General features: G+C 47.6%; 1 protein-coding gene across 17 annotated transcripts in view; it reads left to right on the forward strand.

Moving 5' to 3' along the window:
• PCBP3 (poly(rC) binding protein 3) overlaps positions 1 to 18,009 on the forward strand; it is a 238,106-nt gene that overhangs the window by 122,747 nt on the left and 97,350 nt on the right. For 4 of the 17 annotated variants that reach the window (XM_069567253.1, XM_069567307.1, XM_069567286.1 and 1 more), the window contains exon 3: positions 15,988 to 16,069. The exons of the other annotated variants lie outside the window; for them this stretch is intronic. The gene's annotated coding sequence lies outside the window, so the exon portion shown is untranslated. The remainder of the gene's footprint in view (positions 1 to 15,987; positions 16,070 to 18,009) is intronic. 17 annotated transcript variants of the gene reach the window in all.

Consider the following 18,009-nt stretch of genomic DNA (forward strand, 5'->3'; position numbering starts at 1 on the left):
CCTGCTGAGGCTCCGAGTGAGGTGGACCCCAGCCCCTCAGTGCTGGCACAATGGTGCCCATGGTCACAAGGGGACTTGCCCTGCAGGGCTGTCTGCACACAGATTTCATTTCTGTTCTCCTTCCCCTCTTTCCCCTGAATTCTGCAGAGTACTCAGCAGTTGAGAAGGTAGAGGGGCAGGATTAACCGCTTGAGTGCCTGGCAGAGCCGAGGGTCAGAAGAGGTCTCCCAGATGTGGATGGTGTAACCGTGGTGGCCCTGGTGACCTGGGCTCAGGTGCGTTCACAGCTTCCCACGTGGGCACTTGACCTCAGACCCTCTCAGTGGTGTCAGCCCTGTGGGAGTGGTTTGCTTTTCCTGGGCTGCAGTGGGTCACAAGCTCCACACAGCATCCGACACAGCCACTTTGTTCTTCTCTCGAGGCCTCTGCCCCACGTGTCTGCTCCTGGAAGCCTTCGTCTGGTCACTGGTTCTGGGGTCCAGTCTGGCCTCGCTCAGGACTCATGGGGCTTGATTCCATCTTTACCAAACAAGCAGCTAGCTTAGCTTCTGATCATATGATGCGTCTACTGCCCCATGTAGCTTTCACCACTAAGAACCCTGCAGAAGGATAGCTTTACTATTGTGAAACTAGCTCTAAGCCCTCCTCCCCTCTCTTATTCTTCTTGAAATCATTGTTTCTGTGATACACTTTCACAAAGACAACTGAGCTGAGCAAAAGCAGCTTGTGCCCTCATCACCCACTGTGTGTAGGCTGCGGGGTGTCCTGACCCGACTTCTGTCCCCATTCATCTCACTGCTGAAGCCCCTCTCAGAAGCTTGGCTTCAGTGGCGGGCGGGGGGAGGGGGCAGGGCACTCATGGGGCAGCTTCTGTTGGGGTTGGATGTTGCCTTCAGAGAGTTTCCTGGGAGGGAAGGCAGATGTGGTTAGTGCCTGGGGACCAGGGTATGGAGTCAGCCACCCTGAGAATATTTTCACACTTTTAATGTAAACGAAGTCATAGAACATAAAAGTCAGCTTTAAAACGTTTGTTTCTCTTTGCCACATTCTGGCGACGGGGAGCAGTGCCATCAGTCTGTGATTGCTAAGTGATCATTGCCAGCAGGAGACAAATGTGAGCTTCCTGGGTGCAGGCTAGAGCCGGGCCAGAGATGCTGTTCCCTGGGGAAGGAGGGCTATGGCCAGGGCCCCAGAAACGTGCTCTACACAGTCAGGGTAGCTGATGCAGGCCGCCCAGGGTGGTCCTGGGCAGGGCGTCGACTCCCTCTCCCCTCCCCATGGGCACAGCCTGGAAGACCTCCTCCCTGCACATGCGTGTGCCCTGCACACAGGGAGCTGCGAGGAGGGCCTGGTCCAGGGAACTAGAGGCACATGGGCATAGCAGGCCTCTAGAGACCTAGACAGGTTTCCAGATGCCAAGTGGAAATAAGTGTGTGAGTTAGTATCTGGTATGTATAATAAGACAGAGATGAGTGTGGCGATCTCCCTGTGTCTCTGGCATGGGCGCATGCACACCCCCTGCTATTGCACGTCCAGCCCACACCCAGCCTGATCCAGAACCACCCTGCCTGGGAGCTGCCCCGCCTGGGTGTGGCCTGTGCCTGCTTGGATTGGAGGGGCTGTCTTAAGTACTCCTCTGTCTTTAGGGCTCAATCTGTGGCCACGTGGTTTTACTGGGGGCTGGGATGGTGGGTGGCACTGGAGGTGCCCAGTTGGAGGTACAGCTGTTTAGAGTGGTGCAAGGTGGAGTGCCTGCTCCAGGTGGACAGAGCTGTGGGAGCTGGCGGCCCTCATGGGCCAGATTACTGCACAGCGGTGACTGATTTGGGGCTGCTGGGTGCTGTGGGGGTGGGGCGGGGGAGCCTTTGGTTGGTGTGAAACAAGGAGTGATGTGATCAGATGTTTTGATTTAGAAAAATTATTTTCCTGAAATGAAGAAGTTGGTAGAAACAACAGCTGAAAATATTAGGAGGACAGCACACGTGAACAGGGAAAGTGCTTGGTGAATCTCAAGTCAGCAACTGTGTCCCCGCCAGAGGCTGTGATGAGCTGCTGGCTCAGGGGACTCCCTGTCACGCCCACCCCCACTGCTCCTGCAGGTGGAGATGTTCTCCTTTAGAATAATGACTTTGCTTTTACTTGCAGTATATTGCTGAGGGCTTTTCAGTTGCACAGTGAAAATCATTAGCAGAATTCTTGTTTGGCATCAGGCTGTGGGGTATAATCGTGCTTTCTGATGGGTGGCAAAGCAGATACATTTGAAGGGAGATTTATTCAGATTTTCCAGTATATCATTATCACATTCTTGTGTGATAGTTTCCTGATAATTCAACTTGATTTAGTAAAATATATCAGCTCCACTTTTCCTTGTAAGTTGCTGAGATTTAAATCTGTTTAGCAGATTCATGTGCCCATTTCATGTGCCCTCAGCCTGAGCAGCTGGTTCAGTTCTACCTAAACTGCCCAGTGGAGGGGACAGGCCAGACGTGCCCTGTTCTGCCAGTGGCAGCCCGGATGTATGAGCACGAACCCGTGGGAGGCGGCAGGCTGGGCTGTTCCTGGAGCTCGGGATGATGCCCTGCAGATCCCGCGTCTCCTGCCGCTTCGCTAGGCCCTGCGAGGTGCCGGGGATGCAGGGCCTTCCCCATGCTGCTCTCCTGCAGTCTGTGACCAGTGCCTCCCTGTCCTCCCGAACTTGCGCCTGGCGTGTGGGGCTCTGTGTGTGTCCCGTCCCCGACAGGAGGGCTCCCCGTGTGTGTGTGTACCCCCAACCCTGGTAGTGAGTTCCCCGTGTGTGGGGCTCGTTGTCAGTCCTCCATGAAGCATCTGACCCCATAACCACCACCCAGACAGTTGTTCCATTTGCATCCACAGAGAGGGAACTCACCATTTGGGTGATTTCGGTAACTTCTTGGAAGGTCTAGAAAATGCAGGCGGCCAGGGAATGTGTGGCCTGGCGCTGCTTCCCCCACCCCACTCTCCCCTGCTGGAAGTTCTCCATCAGGTCCCAGAGCCCTACATTTCTTTACAGCTTGTCTAGACTTGATTTTGTCTAAAGCAATTTTAAATTCTATTATAACTTTGTTTCTTGATGTACTAATTGCTCTTGCTTTTTGAATGCCGTCTTATAATTTTTTTGATCTCCCGTTTCATGAGTTTTTGTTTTCTTTCTCTGAAAGCACATGGCAGGCTGCAGACTAAAATCACTTATGTTTCTTTCTGTACATATTTCTGAACATATGTTCTTCTTCTACCTCCTGCTGTGTTTTGGTGTTTTCTTTGTGTGGCATAAGTTTTTTTTCATGGCTTCAGTGTTTTTCTGTTTCTCCTCCCGGAAGCAGAAGTCAGCCTTGTCTCCCAAGGTGGGAGATGTATCCTGCATCGGCCACCTGAGTCCTGTCCCGGGTCTGTGGACTTTGAGCTGGGCAACAGTTCACTTGGGCTGGGCCTCACATCGCTGTGGGGACTAGCAGCCCGTAGGGTGCTGAGAGGAGGCTCTGTGGCCTCTGACTCCTCCTGGCACCCGGTTTGGTGGGACCCTGGTCTCCCCAACCCCCAGCCTCCACACACACTGCTTCTCTGGAGGGACTGCAGAGGGGCCTCCCAGCCACCGGTGCTGTCACCTCCATGCGTGTGGTGTGAGTCTTTGTTGTCTTGATTTCTTTGCTTGACTGATTAGAAACTGGGGTGGCGGGGCATAAAGGTGCCTTCACTGCCCTCTGGCACCACTCAGAGGGTTTGTTCTCTGCTCCTGTGTAGCCTGGAGTCTGCGTCACTGTCCATGGAGTGACACCTTCCTCATGACACTGCGGCTTTTGTCACCTGGGACCAGTCTTTGGATTTTATGACATTAAGCTTTCCCATGTCCGCATCAACAGATGGTATATTTTGAGGCCAGGATGCTGGGCTAAGTAATGACTCCACACAGGGCCCCACAGGTGGCGTGTTCAGTGAATGCACTACAGTTTCATTTGGAGCACTTGGTGGGTATTTGGTGATGGCACAGAGAAATCTGAGATGATGGTAAACTCAGCCGTGTACTATGGCGGGTGGCTAAAGAGTTGTTGTTGTTCAGCTACTCAGTTGTGTCTGACTCTTTGTGACCCCTTGGACTGCAGCACACCAGGCTCCCCTGTTCACCATCTCCAGAACTTTGCTCAGATTCTTCTCCATTGAGTCGGTGATGCCATCCAGCCATCTCACATGCTACTGCCCTTTCTAAAGAGTAAATGTCAGTTTTAAGCCCTTTCAGAGCAGCGTGTTGTCCCAAACAATATTAGTGGGGTGGGGGCCAGGCAACGTCACTGAAGACTGTGGCCACAAGGCCAGCCACTGTTGTGCAGCTCTACTCTCATGCCACACTGGAGCAGAGGAGGGAGAACTGGGGGCAGCTGGTGCATTAGGTCCCATGAAGTGTCCTTGTCCAGGTTCCTGGGGCTGTGAGGGGGCGGCGGAGAGGCAGTGGGGCTAGCCCACTTATGGCCTCTGGGACTGAATACAGTGTAACTAGAACCCATGGTAGGAACCGAGGGGTCCAGAGCAGGCTCAGGGTAAGGAGACATTGGAAGGATTTCAGAGACAAATCATGAAGGTTTGAGGCACTGGGGGGTCATGTCCATGGTCCACAGTCAGAGATGCCAGAGGGATGTGGTGAAGTGTGGGGTGAACCCAGATGACTCTTAGGATGGCCATTCAGTTCTTAGGTCATGTCATCACCTGAACTATTTTAGATGGCAAATTCAGCTATATGCATTTCCTCTGGTAAAGCATATCTGAGTTTAGTTGTTATATTTGAGGAAAATAGGACAATTTGGTTCAGGACTGGCAGCTCCCTGTACTGCAGGGGGAGTTCGGTGTGTTTGATGTGTCTGGTGGGCTGCTCAGAGAACCCCCTCCCTTCCCTCCACTTGGCTTCATAGCAGGCTTGGACTCTTTAGGTTAAGGAACAGTTTTCCTTTTAAGATTTGCATTACTTCCCAAATATTAGCTAAGTCCAGAAAGGTGCAAACCCTAGATGTTGGAGCAACCAAGCCTTCTCCAGTCAAAATGACCTACTTCTCATATTTTCCCTGAAAGTCTAAATTTTCTGCTGAGGCCATAGTTTCCCTCCCTTGCCTTTGGGATGCACAGTTTTCTCAATGAATTGCTGCACTGTTCACCCATCACCCATCCCCTGAAAATGTGGTGAACACCCTTCTTCACTTTGGCTTTCCTGGAGTTGCAGCTTGAGACAGACAGAGCAGGAGCACAGTGGCTGTAGTCATCCGCTGCCATCACCACCATAGAGATGCGCCTCCCGGGAGCCTACAGACGCCTCCCCTCCCTCTACTTCTTGTCCAGGGCCACTTGTGCCAGGAGAAGAGCACCGGGGGTGGGCTGCGTTTGAAAGAGGATTTAATCTTGAGCAGTTCATGTTTGAAGTGTGATAGAACCGATCTGAGCCGTAAAATAAGTTTAAATGATTTCACATTACACCAACTACATTCTCTGACCATGATGGAATCAAACTAGAAATCAGTTATAGAAAGGTATCTGAAAAATCCTAAAATACTTGAAATTAAGTGTCAAACTTCTAAATAACCTATGGACCAAGAAGGAACCCAAAAAGAAATGAAAAGTGCTTATTTTGAAATGAATGAAAATGAAAACACATCACATCACAGTATTTGCCATGTAACTAATATAGCACTTGAAGGAAACTTAGGGTATGAAACACCTCATTAGTAAAGAAGAAATGTCTTCAGCTTCTACCTCAAGGAACCAGGAAAAGATCACTTTAAAGTAAGCAGAATAAAGGAAATCATATGAATCAAAACAGGAATTAATGAAATACAAACTAGAAACAATGATAGAGAATATCAGTGAAAGCAAATGGTAGTTCTTTGAGAAAAATCGATGAAATTGATCAACCTGTAGTCAGACAGGAAGAATGGATATACTATGATCAGCCTTATGCCAACACATTATATTACTTTAGATGAAATGCATATTGTTTTTTGAAAGAAAGTATCAAAGCTAACTCAAGTACAGGTTGATTATCCTGATTCTCCAAAATAGATTTAAAAGTGAATTTTGTTGTAAACCACTTCTTCTGGCCCAGGAAAAACCTCCAGGACCAAATGGCTTTAATAGGGAATATTATTAAATATTTAAAGAAGAAATATTGCCAGTTCTATATAAACTCTTCCAGAAAATTGAAAAGCAGGGAATACTTCCAAAATTATTCTGAGTCCAATATTACCCTAATAATAAAGCCAGGCAAAGATAGAAGAAGAGAAAACTATGGATGAGTACCTCTCATGAACATATGAAAACTCAACAAAATTTTAGCCAGTCAAATAGAATAACTAATTGAACTTTATCCCAGAAATTCAAAGTATCATCTACATTCTAAAGTTAATCAATATGTTGTTTGGTTGTTGTTCAGTCACTCCATTGTATCCAACTCTTTGCGACCGCATGGCCTGCAGCAAACCAGACCTCCCTGTCCTTCCCCATCTCCTGGAGTTTACTCAAACTCATGTCCATTGTGTCGGTGATGTCATCCAACCATCTCATCCTCTATCACCCACTTCTCCTCCTGCCTTCAATCTTTCCCAGCATCAGGGTCTTTTCCAATGAGTTGGCTTTTTACATCAGGTGGCCAAAGTATTGGAGCTTCAGATTCAGCCTCAGTCCTTCCAATGATTATTCAGGATTGATTTCCTTTAGGATTGACTGATTTGATCTTCCTGCAGTCCAAGGGACCCTCAAGAGTCTTCTCCAACACCACAGTTCAAAAGCATTAATTCTGCGATGCTCAGCCTTGTTTATGGTTCAACTCTCGCATGCATACATGACTACTGGAAAAACCTTAGCTTTGATTATATGGACCAATGTCTGTGCTTTTTAATACAATGTCTAGGTTTGTCATATCTTTTGTTCCAAAGAACAAGCGTCTTTTAATTTCATCAATATAATTCACCCTATTAACAGACCAAAACCAAAAAACTGTATCATCTCAGTACCTGCAATAAAAGTATTTGATACAATGTAACACCTACTCCAGGGGCTTCCCTGGTGGCTCAGACAGTAAAAGCTCTACCTGCAATGGGAGAGACCCGGGTTCAATCCGTGGATCAGGAAGATCCCCTGGAAAAGGGAATGGCAACCCACTCCAGTATTCTTGCCTGGGAGATCCCTTGCACAGAAGAGCCTGGTGAGCTACACAGTTCATGGAGTTGCAAACAGTCGGACATGACTAAATAACTAACACACACAGCATCCACTCCAGGTAAAAGCTTTCAGGAAACTAGGAATAGAAGGAGGCTTCCAGTGAATGGCAGCAGTGATAGGTTCACAGCTGATGCTGTCAAGGTGGAAACAGTGAGTCATTCCCCTGCAGCTGAGAGTAAGGCAAGGACACATGTTCTCATCTCTTCTATTACATATTTTCCAGGAGGTTCTATCAAGTTCAATAGGAGATAATAGACATTGAAATTGGAAGGAAAGATTTAAAACTGTCTTTATTCTCAGTCAACATGTTTGTCTATGTAGAATATCCTATAGCATCAAAAGGAGGCTTCAAGAATAACTGGGTTTAGCAAGGCTACTGTATACAAGATACAAAAAAATCAAGTGTATTTCTCTATACTATCAACAAATAATTAGAAATGGGAAAACAGTACATCTAATAGCAAAACATTGCTGAATGGAATTATTGAAGACAGATCAATGGAGAACTATACATTGCACAAAGACTCAGTGTTGTTAAGATACTAAGTCTCCTCAGACTGGCCTGTGAGTTCAGTGGACTCCCAAGGAGAATTCCAAACCCCCCCCCCCAAAACAAGGGGTTTTTTGATAGAAATGTGACAACTAACACTACTTGGTTCCATGATTTATTTTTAAAATACTGTAATGAAGACAGTGTGATGTTGGTGTTAAGAGAGACAAATCGACCAGTGGGTCAGAAACAGACTTGCACATAGATGGGCAGTTAGTTTTCAACAACAGTGCCAAGGCAGTTTAATGGAAAGGGCTAGTTTTGTCAAAAAATGGTGCTGGAACACCATTACACATTCAGATGCAAAAAAAAAAAAAAAAAAGGAAAAAAAGACCTTTCATCCACATCTCCCTTCATGTATAAAAATTAATATGAATCAGATCAGAAAGCTAAAATTTTATACACCAAGAACAAAATGATGTTTTTTTTGTGACCTTGCATTAGGCAAAGTTTATTTAGTTAATACATTAAAAGCATTATCCATCAAAGAAACAAGTTTATAAATTGGACCTCATTAAATTAAAAAAATTAAAATTTTCTACTTTCCAAAAGACAGTATTAAGAAAATGACAAGACAAACCACACACTGAGAGAAAATATTTGCAAATCGAATTTATCTGGAATGTATAACTGACTCTTAAAATGCAATACTAAGGAAACAAACAACATAATTATAAATGACCAAAAGATTTAACCATCCACCTCACCAAAGAAAATGTGTGGATGGCAAATACGTACATGAATAGAAGTTAAATATCACTAGTCATTAGCTAAATGCAAAATTAAATTCACAGTGAGATATTCCTTGGTGTGACCCATCTGCCAAGCACTGGCAAAGATGGAGACCATCCCATACTGCTTGTGAGAATGTAAAATGGTATCTTTGCTTTGGAATCATTTTGGCAGTTAAGCCAAAAAGCTAGTTAAATATACACCCCACCAGTCATTCCACTATCAGGTGTTACCCAGTCTTAATGAAAGCATATATTCATACAAAGCTTTGAGCAAGAATTATTTTGGGGGGCTCCAAAATCACTGCAGATGGTGGATTGCAGCCATGGAATTAAAAGATGCTTACTCCTTGGAAGGAAAGTTATGACCAACCTAGACAGAATATTAAAAAGCAGAGACATTACTTTGTCAACAAAGGTCCGTCTAGTCAAGGCTATAGTTTTTCCAGTAGTTATGTATGGATGTGAGAGTTGGACTATAAAGAAAGCTGAGCACAGAAGAGTTGATGCTTTTGAACCGTGGTGTTGGGGAAGACTCTTGAGAGTCCCTTGGACTGCAAGGAGATCCAACCAGTCCATCCTAAAGGAGATCAGTCCTGGGTGTTCATTGAAAGGACTGATGTTGAAGCTGAAACTCCAATACTGTGGCCACATGATGTGAAGAGCTGACTCATTTGAAAAGACCCTGATGCTGGGAAAGATTGAGGGCAGGAGGAGAAGGGGACAACAGAGGATGAGATGGTTGGATGGCATCACCGACTCAATGGACATGGGTTTGGGTAGACTCTGGGAGTTGGTGATGGACAGGGAGGCCTGGCATGCTGCAGTTAATGCGGTCGCAAAGAGTCGGACACGACTGAGCGACTGAACTGAACTTAAGCAAGAATGCTTGCAGAAATTTGTTTTTTAATAAACTGAAATACTGGAACATCTCAAATGTCTATCCATAAATGAATGACTACACAAATTGTGGTGTATGGTCACACAATGACATTGGGGAATCTCAATTAAGCTGAGTAAAAGGAGTCGGACCAGAAGTGTGCATCCAGTATGCTTTTATTTATATAAACTTTTAGAGAAGGTGAGTTCTGTAGTGTCAGAGAGCAAGTCAGAGGTTGCTTGGGACATGATGGTTGTTGCAAAGCAGAGAGGAAGGGATTGCAGATGGCCGCAGAGAACACCAGTATGTGCCTGTTCCTTATCCTGACTGGTGATGACTTCGTGGATGTACACATGCGATGAAACTTTTCAGTGTGTACACAATATATGCACATCTGAGTATATGTCCATTATATCTCAAAGCTGACTGACTGACTGATTTTTTTTGCCAAGAAGAAAGCAGGACCCTTTTTCTGGAGCAAGATAACATTGTCTAGAGCCCAAATTATTTTCAACCACAATGTTCAATATTAAGTGAAACGTTAAAAGTGGACCAGTGAGCAAAAAACAAGATCTGAGAACTAAAACCACAGAGGGCTTATATAATTGCTCTACCAGACAAAAACTTTAAAACAATGAAGATTATTAATTCAAAAAAAAAGAATATATTAAAAATAGAAAATTTCCAGTGAAATCATAATCTATGATTTCAAAATCCTATGAATTAAAAAAATAAAGGATATGAAATGAATAATTTCACTGGATGTCTGTAACAGAACACTGGACTCGGGCTTTGTGAAGTGGGCACTGGTTCAGTGAAGTGTTGAAGCACAAGAGAAAAGAGACTAGAATAATACAATGTGAGAGACCTGTGGGATGGAGTCAGAAGATCTCGTGTGTGTAATGAGTAGCCCAGGAAGAGGGGAGATTTCAGAAAAATATTTGAAGATATAAAGGCCATGGAGTTTTCTAAAGCATTGGAAGATATGCTCAATTCTGAAACAGCTGACCCTGAAATGAATAAATAAAGAAGCAAGCAAACAAGCAAACAAAAGTAATTTTTCATGTATGGGCATCATTGTTGGACTCCTAAAAACTACAGCAAAGAAAACCTTCAGAGCAACCAGAATTAAAGATGGCCCATTGCTCTCAGGGGGCTTCCCTGGTGGCTCAGATGGTAAAGAATCTGCTTGCATGCAGGAGACCCAGGTTCAATCCCTGGGTCGGGAAGATCCCCTGGAGAAGGGTATGGCAACCCACTCCAGAATTCTTACCTGGAGAATCCCATGGACAGAGGAGCCTTGTGGCCTAGACATGACTGAGTGACTAACACACACACACACACACGCACGCACACACACACACACACACACACATTGCTCTCAGAGCTGTATGTAGCGTGTCTCATGGCTGGTGCATGCACACACCACTCTGGGTGTGTGTCCTGAGTGGAATCGTCATATCCTGGCTTATACACTCATTCTACTTTGCTGGCTTAGGCCCCAAAGTCTGTACTCGTAGCAGTAAAATGCAGACCCTACCACAATATGACGTTTCAAGCAATCACCTCTTCCCACTGCTTCTCAAAACTACACCAGATTTTAGAGAGCAGCATCCTTTCCCCCCTCTCTACAATGACTTTTTTACCCCCAAAATTAAGTAAATAAACCATTAGGAGTGGTGTTACAGCACTATGGCTCCAAAAAAGGGACATTCACCAATTCCTTGATGTAACCATTTCCACCAGAAAAATCCTTCAAGCTAGGCTCCAACGATATGTGAACTGAGAACTACCAGATGTACAAGCTGGATTTAGAAGAGACAGAGGACCCAGAGATCAAATTGCCAACATATGTTGGCAAAAAAGCAAGGGAATTCCAAAAAATAATCTGCTTCTGTTTCATTTAAAATCTACTTCTATTTCATATTAAAGCCTTTGATTTTGTAGATTACAACAAATTGGAAAATTCTTAAATAGATGAGACTACCAGACTACCTTATCTGTCTCCTGAGAAACCTGTATGCAGATCAAGAAGCAGCAGTTAGAACCAGGCATAGAACAATGGATTGGTTCAAAACTGGGAGAGGAGTACGTCAAGGCTGTATATTGTCACCTTGCTTATTTAACGTATATGCAGAGTACATCACGCAAAATGCCAGGCTGGATGAAACATAAGCTGGAACCAAGATTGCTGGGAGGGGAAATATCACCAAAACTTCAGATGTGCAGATAATACCACCCTAGAGCCAGAAAGCGAAGAACTAAACAGCCTCTTAATGAAAGTAAAAGAGGAGAGTGAAAAAAGCTGGCTTAAAACTCAGCATTCAAAAAACTAAGATCATGGCATCTGGTCCCATCATTTCATGACAAATAGAAGGGGAAAAAGTAAAAACAGTGACAGGTTTTATTTTCTTGGGCTCCAGAATCACTGTGGACAGTGACTGCAGCCACAAAATTAAAAGATGCTTGCTTCTTGGAAGAAAAGCTGTGACAAACCTAGACAGCATATTGAAAAGCAGAGACATCACTTTACCAACAAAGGTCTATATAGTCAAAGCTATGATTTTTCCAGTAGTTCCGTATGAATGTGAGAGTTGGACCATAAAGAAGGCCGTGTGCTGGAAAACTGATACTTTGGAATTGTGAATCTGGAGAAGAGTCTTAAGAGTCCCTTTACAGTAAGATCAAACCAGTCAATCCTAAAGGGAATCAACCCTGAATATTCATTGGAAGGACTGGTGCTGGAACTGACACTCCAGTACTTTGGCTACCTGATGCAAAAAGCCAACTCATTGGGAAAGACCTTGATGCTGAGAAATATTGACGGCAGGAAAAGAAGGTGGTGACAGAGGACGAGATGGTTGGATGGCATCACTGACTCGATGGACATAAGTTTGAGCAAGCTCCAGGAGACGGTGAAGGACAAGGAAGCCTGGCATGCTGCAGTCCATGGGGTTGTAGAGTCAGACACGACTGATGGACTGAACAACAACAGAAGACATGGCAGGAGTGTCCTTGTGCACGTGTCTAGATGAGTAGCAGCACCCTGTGTGTGTCCATTCTGTGAGAGGATGTAGACAGACCTCCCCAGCTCATGGTTCCGGGTCTGGTTCTGTGTGTCTGGGTTTTCCCCAGCCTGGGACCCATCCTTAGATCCTAATGTGCTTGGCTGTGCTGGAACTCTACTTGTAAATGCACTCAGAGTGCAAAACAACTGTGACCCTCAGAAATGTTTGTAAGTCGGTGAAGAAAACAGTGCAGAAATGATGATGTGCCTCCCAAAGGGTACCCCCAGGGACTGTCCTGCAACAGGGTTCCCTGGGAAGCCCCGCCTCCCCAGCTCAGACCATCAGTCTTGCTTACATCCCATTCGTGCAAGTGCGCAATCTGCTTATTTACTTCTCATCTGCTTATTACTTTTATAAATTTGTTTTCACTGTTAATTTAAATACTTTTCTACCTGTAAAAATGGTTTGGTTATCTTTGGTTGGGATTGAATGCATCATAATTTTTATAATTAGTGGATACATGGTTTTTTCCTATTTAGTAGAGGGATTTTTCAGAAGAAAATAGTAGCCTAAGTGACTGGTGTTTAGGAGTCCCAGTGCACCTGGCCCTCTCCAGCACCTGGCAGGGTGTTGCCAGACTATCATATTAAGGCAGAGGGCTTCCCTGGTGGCTCAGAGGTTAAAGCGTCTGCCTCCAATGCGCGAGACCTGGGTTCAATCCCTGGGTCGGGAAGATCCCCTGGAGAAGGAAATGGCAATCCACTCCAGTATTCTTGCCTGGAGAACCCCATGGATGGAGAAGCCTAGTAGGTTACAGTCCACGGGGTCGCAAAGAGTCGGACATGACTGAGCGACTTCACCTTCACCTTCACCTTCAGTGGGTGTGTGAAGTGAAAGTGAAAGACATTCAGCTGTGGCTGACTCTTTGTGACCCCATGCTCCATGGGCTATACAGTCTGTGGAATTCTCCAGGCCAGAATACTGGAGTGGGTTGCCTTTCCCTTCTCCAGGGGAATTTTCCCAACCCAGGGATCGAACCCAGGTATCCCGCATTGCAGGAGGATCGTTTACCAACTGAGCCATCAGGGAAGCCCAAGAGTACTGGAGTGTGTTGCCTTTCCCTTCCCTCGGGGAATCTTCCCAACCCAGGGGTCGAACCCAGGTCTCCTGCACTGCAGGCGGATTCTTTACCAGCTGAGCCACCAGGGAGGTCCATGTATTTGCATCTATTTCTAGTTTTAGTTTGCACACCTTTGACCAATATGAGACTGAGCACGTTTTCTTGTGCTTATACGGGCTTCCCTCATAGCTCAGTTGGTTAAGAATCTGCCTGCAGTGCAGCAGACCCGGTTTCGATCCCTGGTCAGGGAAGATCCCCTGGAGAAAGAAATGGCAACTCACTCCAGTATTCTTCCTTGGAAAATCTCATGGATGCAGGAGTCTGGTGGGCAGCAATCCATGGGGTCGCAGAGTCGGGCACGACTGAGCGACTAACACTTACTTACTTACTTACTTATTGGCCATTTAGACCTCTTCCTTTATGAAGCATTTCTCAGTTCCTACCCATTTTGCTATTTATGTTTGTATCATGTATAAGGGAGAGCAATTAGGCTAGCCCTGGATGTTTCCATGGCAATTTTCACCAGAGAAAGTATACAAAATCTTTAGGGAAGAGAATTTTCTCAATAATCCATTTTCAGACATGTGAGGTCCTGGGGAGAAGTGATGTGTATGCACCCTCACTGGCAGGGCTCCTTGGAAATGGAGCCAGACTCCAGACAGTGCAGTGGAGTCAGGGAGAAGGGCCACAGACAGGCTGGTGGGGACCCAGGAGCAGGGTTCCAGGAATGAGGGGCTGTCGAGGTCGGGGATCTGGTATTGCAGACCTTGTTCATTAGGTGGCAGCAGCAGTGTCCACAGCAGTGACGGGAGGGAGGTGGGAGCAGGGTGTGCAGAGGGGACAGGGGCGCCAGTCATGCATTTCATGCTCTTCGGGCCAACTAATCAGTGCACAGGGATTTAAGAGCATCATCCAGAGTTACTAGCAAAAGAGCCAAAAATAGCTCGATGAGGACTCACACTGGGCAGTGGGGGGTTGTAACTATGGTCACTCCTGACTCATCCTTGTGAGTCATCGCCTGTCCTGCTTAGTGGATGAGGCCCCACACACAGTACAGATACTTGGTAAATATGAGGAAGAGCTCAGCCTCATTCAAGATGTTTACAGCTTTCAAGTGTCAACAATTAAACTGTGGTAACAGTTTTCGTCCTTCACTTTGTCAAAGGTAAGAGTGAGAGTGAATTGCATTGGCAGTGGCTAGAGAAACAGCATTCAGGAATTTGATGGGGATGTAATTTGCAGAGACCCATATGGAGATGATTTTGGCAGTATTTCACATCTCATGCCAAGGTACCTCTGATTGTACTGAGTCAAAAAGTTCTAAGATGCATTGATGGTAAAGAATCACATGCCAGGTGCATAATGGACACTAATGTTCCTTCCATGTGCATGGAACGTGATAGATGGATCCACCGGGCAGTGTTAAGAGTGACTGAGCTCAGAAATGCTACCAGAGAGTCTTATTTTCCATTGTTTAAATGTTTACTCTTTATATTTAAGTATCTATAGTTTTGAAGAGTTATGAAAACCGCCCACGACCATGAAAAGTTTTAATAGTTACATTAATAAAGGAATCTATATGCATTGCCAAGGTCATGTCAAATTCATGATGTTAATATTATTTAATAATTGAAACGTGAACCATGAAGTAAGTCAGCCATCACTGGGGAATGCAGCAAGTGGAGAGTATTCTGGCATCATTGTTGTCCCTAGGGAGACGGGGCATGGAACGCAGTCACTTGAAGTGCTGTGAAGGCCAGGAGCCCCACCCTTGCCCGTGCCCTCCGAGGGAGCATCCCGCCCCCGCCAAGAGAGTGCACACATCCCAGAGCGGCCAGCGCCCTTGCAGGGTCTCCGGCCAGGTCAGTGAGAATCTTCCGGTGGGCATTGCCAGCCCTGCAACCCTGACGACTGCTCTCTTCCGAGCCCGAGGCTCCTCTGTGAAGTGGTGATGATGACTGCTTCCTCACCCCGCCAGAGTGTGTGAGAGAACAGGCGTGAGAGCGCTGGAAGTAACAAGTGCTTAGAAATTGTTAGTGTCTCTTCCTTGTAAAGATTTTTTTGCATTTTCATAACCCAGCCTATATTTCTGGAACATTCTTCATTAGGTAGGATTAGAATAATGACTGGACCTTGCGGTTTCAGAGTGTTTTGGAAGCGTTCTCCTGCTGCTGGCATCCGCTGAGGAGCCTCAGGAGGGTAACCCCGTCCAGGGCAGGGCCCCCTCCTCCACACTTTACTCCATTAAGGGAACGCAGCGCTTGGCTGGGCCCAGAGCACCCGGACACCTCTTCAAGTGTGTTGCCAGCTTTTAAATGTATTTCTGTTATAACAATTGCTAACAGATGCAAAACAAATTTCACGTATAAAGGTGTTATGAGCCTCCACACGTGAGGATGACCGGGAACAAGCGGGGCTGAGCGGGATCTCGGGCGTGCCAAGCTCATCGAGTGACGTGACATTTTTCCCTTGCTTTTTGGTAGATGGACAGTGTCCTTGCCCACGGGGAAGCAGGCGGGCTGGCAGGACAGGCGTCCCCAGGCCGGGAGGAGGAGCCGCTCGCAGGTACTCTCATCTACCCCCGCTGGTGACCTGCTCGCCCGGCCCCCCCGTTCCAGCCAGTGACGCCTGTGACCCCCGCCTCCCCCCGGCCTGCTCTGCCACCTGTGCCCTGCCTGCGCCCAACCTCAGTGCCTGTCGGTTGACCCACCTCAGCCCAGATCTGACCTTCCCCTCCCATCCCAACGCCGGGCCTGGTCCTCACTTCTGGTTGACCCTTTGCTTGACCACTTCTCTCCAGGTTCTTAACTCTCAGTCATTCTGTGACTCCCAGTAACCCGGCTTGGCCACCAGGCATGTGGAGAGGCCCCTGTTGGGGGTGGGCTCCCACCTGCTGGTGCTCACAGCCTCTCGGATGTGCTTTTTGTGTGTCCGTTTCCTTCAACAGGGTGGTTTGTAGAGAACTGAGAAGGAACGCTGGTTCCTGCAGCGATGCGGTCGGGCTGCGTGCTGCTGCCCCTCCTGAGCCACACAGAATGGCCACTCTGTCACTGGCCTAGGAGCAGAGTGAAGGAGATGAGATGCTTCAGAATTGGAACTGATTTCAGGAACAATTTTAGATGAGGCTGGGAGGGTAGGGCTGCTGTCCCGGAGTCTGCAGAGTTGTTGGGCAGACAGCTCAGATCTGCCGTCTGCACCCGGTCTGGCTCTGGGAGGGGTCGCATCCATCAGCAGACACACTGATGGGCTCTGTCCCCAGAGACAGCGTCAGAGGTAGATGCCGCCTAAGCAGTCCGGAGGTGACGCGCTCCATGCCTAGGGAAGGGGAGGGCGAGGGACAAGCAAGTGCGCGTGCTCCCCAGCAGGGCCCACCAGGGACCCACAGGAGTGTCGGGGTTGCCTCACTGAGGTGACATTTAAGAAAGGGTGAGGGGGCGAGTCATGGATGGGAAGGCAGAGGGAACAGCCAGTGTGAAGGTTGTAGGCAAGGAGGCTGGAGAGCAGCTGGAGGCCCGTGTGGCCGGAGTGGTGGGAAGGTGGGGCACTGGGGCCAGATAGCAGCTTCCACTCGGGGTGGGGTCCCAGGTAAACCTTTAGAGCCGAGCAGACTCCAGCCTTCCTGTGGGTGGGGAAGGAGAACTGGGCTTCACCCAGGTGGTCTGGACAGACACAGGTGGAAAGCGGGTGCACGTGCAGGAGAAGAGCGGGGAAGAGCCGGGCAGGAGAACAGGGGCTTTGATGACTGGCTGCAGTGGGCAGAGGGGGAGCAAGGGGGAGCCCAGGGGAGTGTTGTCGATGAGCGAAAACAGGACTGGTTCTGTGAGGGCGGCAGGTGGGCTGAGGGGCCACGCAGTCACGAAGCAGCCATGGATGTGCTGGACAGCAGGTCTGTCCCAGGAAGCTGAGGGGGCACCCGGGAGCCGAGAAGACGGGGAAGTCCTGTGAGATGCGTGTGGTCCTCGTGAACTGCCTGCCAGCGGTCGCCCACTGGTGACACACAGGACAGGACGCCCTCATGTGGGCCAGCTTATGGTTGAACTTCTTCCGGCCTATGGACATGGTGCAGGGACATTCTGGGGGCCTTTCTGGGCCAGGGGAGGGCAGGGTGGGGGGCCCTAGGCTCCGTGCCATCTGTGGTGTGAGAAGAAGCGGCAACCTGGGGAGAGGCATGGCACTGTGGGGCTCTGAGCTGTGGCTCTTGCCAGGCGGGAGGAGGAAGCAAGTGAGGACAGAAGGAGCCGGGCACAGGCGCGCAGAGCCAGCCGAAGTGGCTGCTCCACAGGTGGGCCGGGAGGGGCCTTCCTGAAGGGAGGGCTGGGACAGCAGAGGTGGGCGGTGACCACGGTTGACTTTCTCTTCAAGTTGGTGGCAGTTGTAAATTGATCTCCATCAAAGTAGAATATAACTTAGAAATATTTAAAAAATACAACCGCCTTTTCCAGTTAGAGAACAGTACTTGGTTTCTATGGTAACTGCCAACCATCTAACTAGGGCAAGTGTTACGT

Source organism: Ovis canadensis, chromosome 1 (genome assembly GCF_042477335.2).
Source record: "Ovis canadensis isolate MfBH-ARS-UI-01 breed Bighorn chromosome 1, ARS-UI_OviCan_v2, whole genome shotgun sequence".
Lineage (NCBI taxonomy): Eukaryota > Metazoa > Chordata > Mammalia > Artiodactyla > Bovidae > Ovis > Ovis canadensis.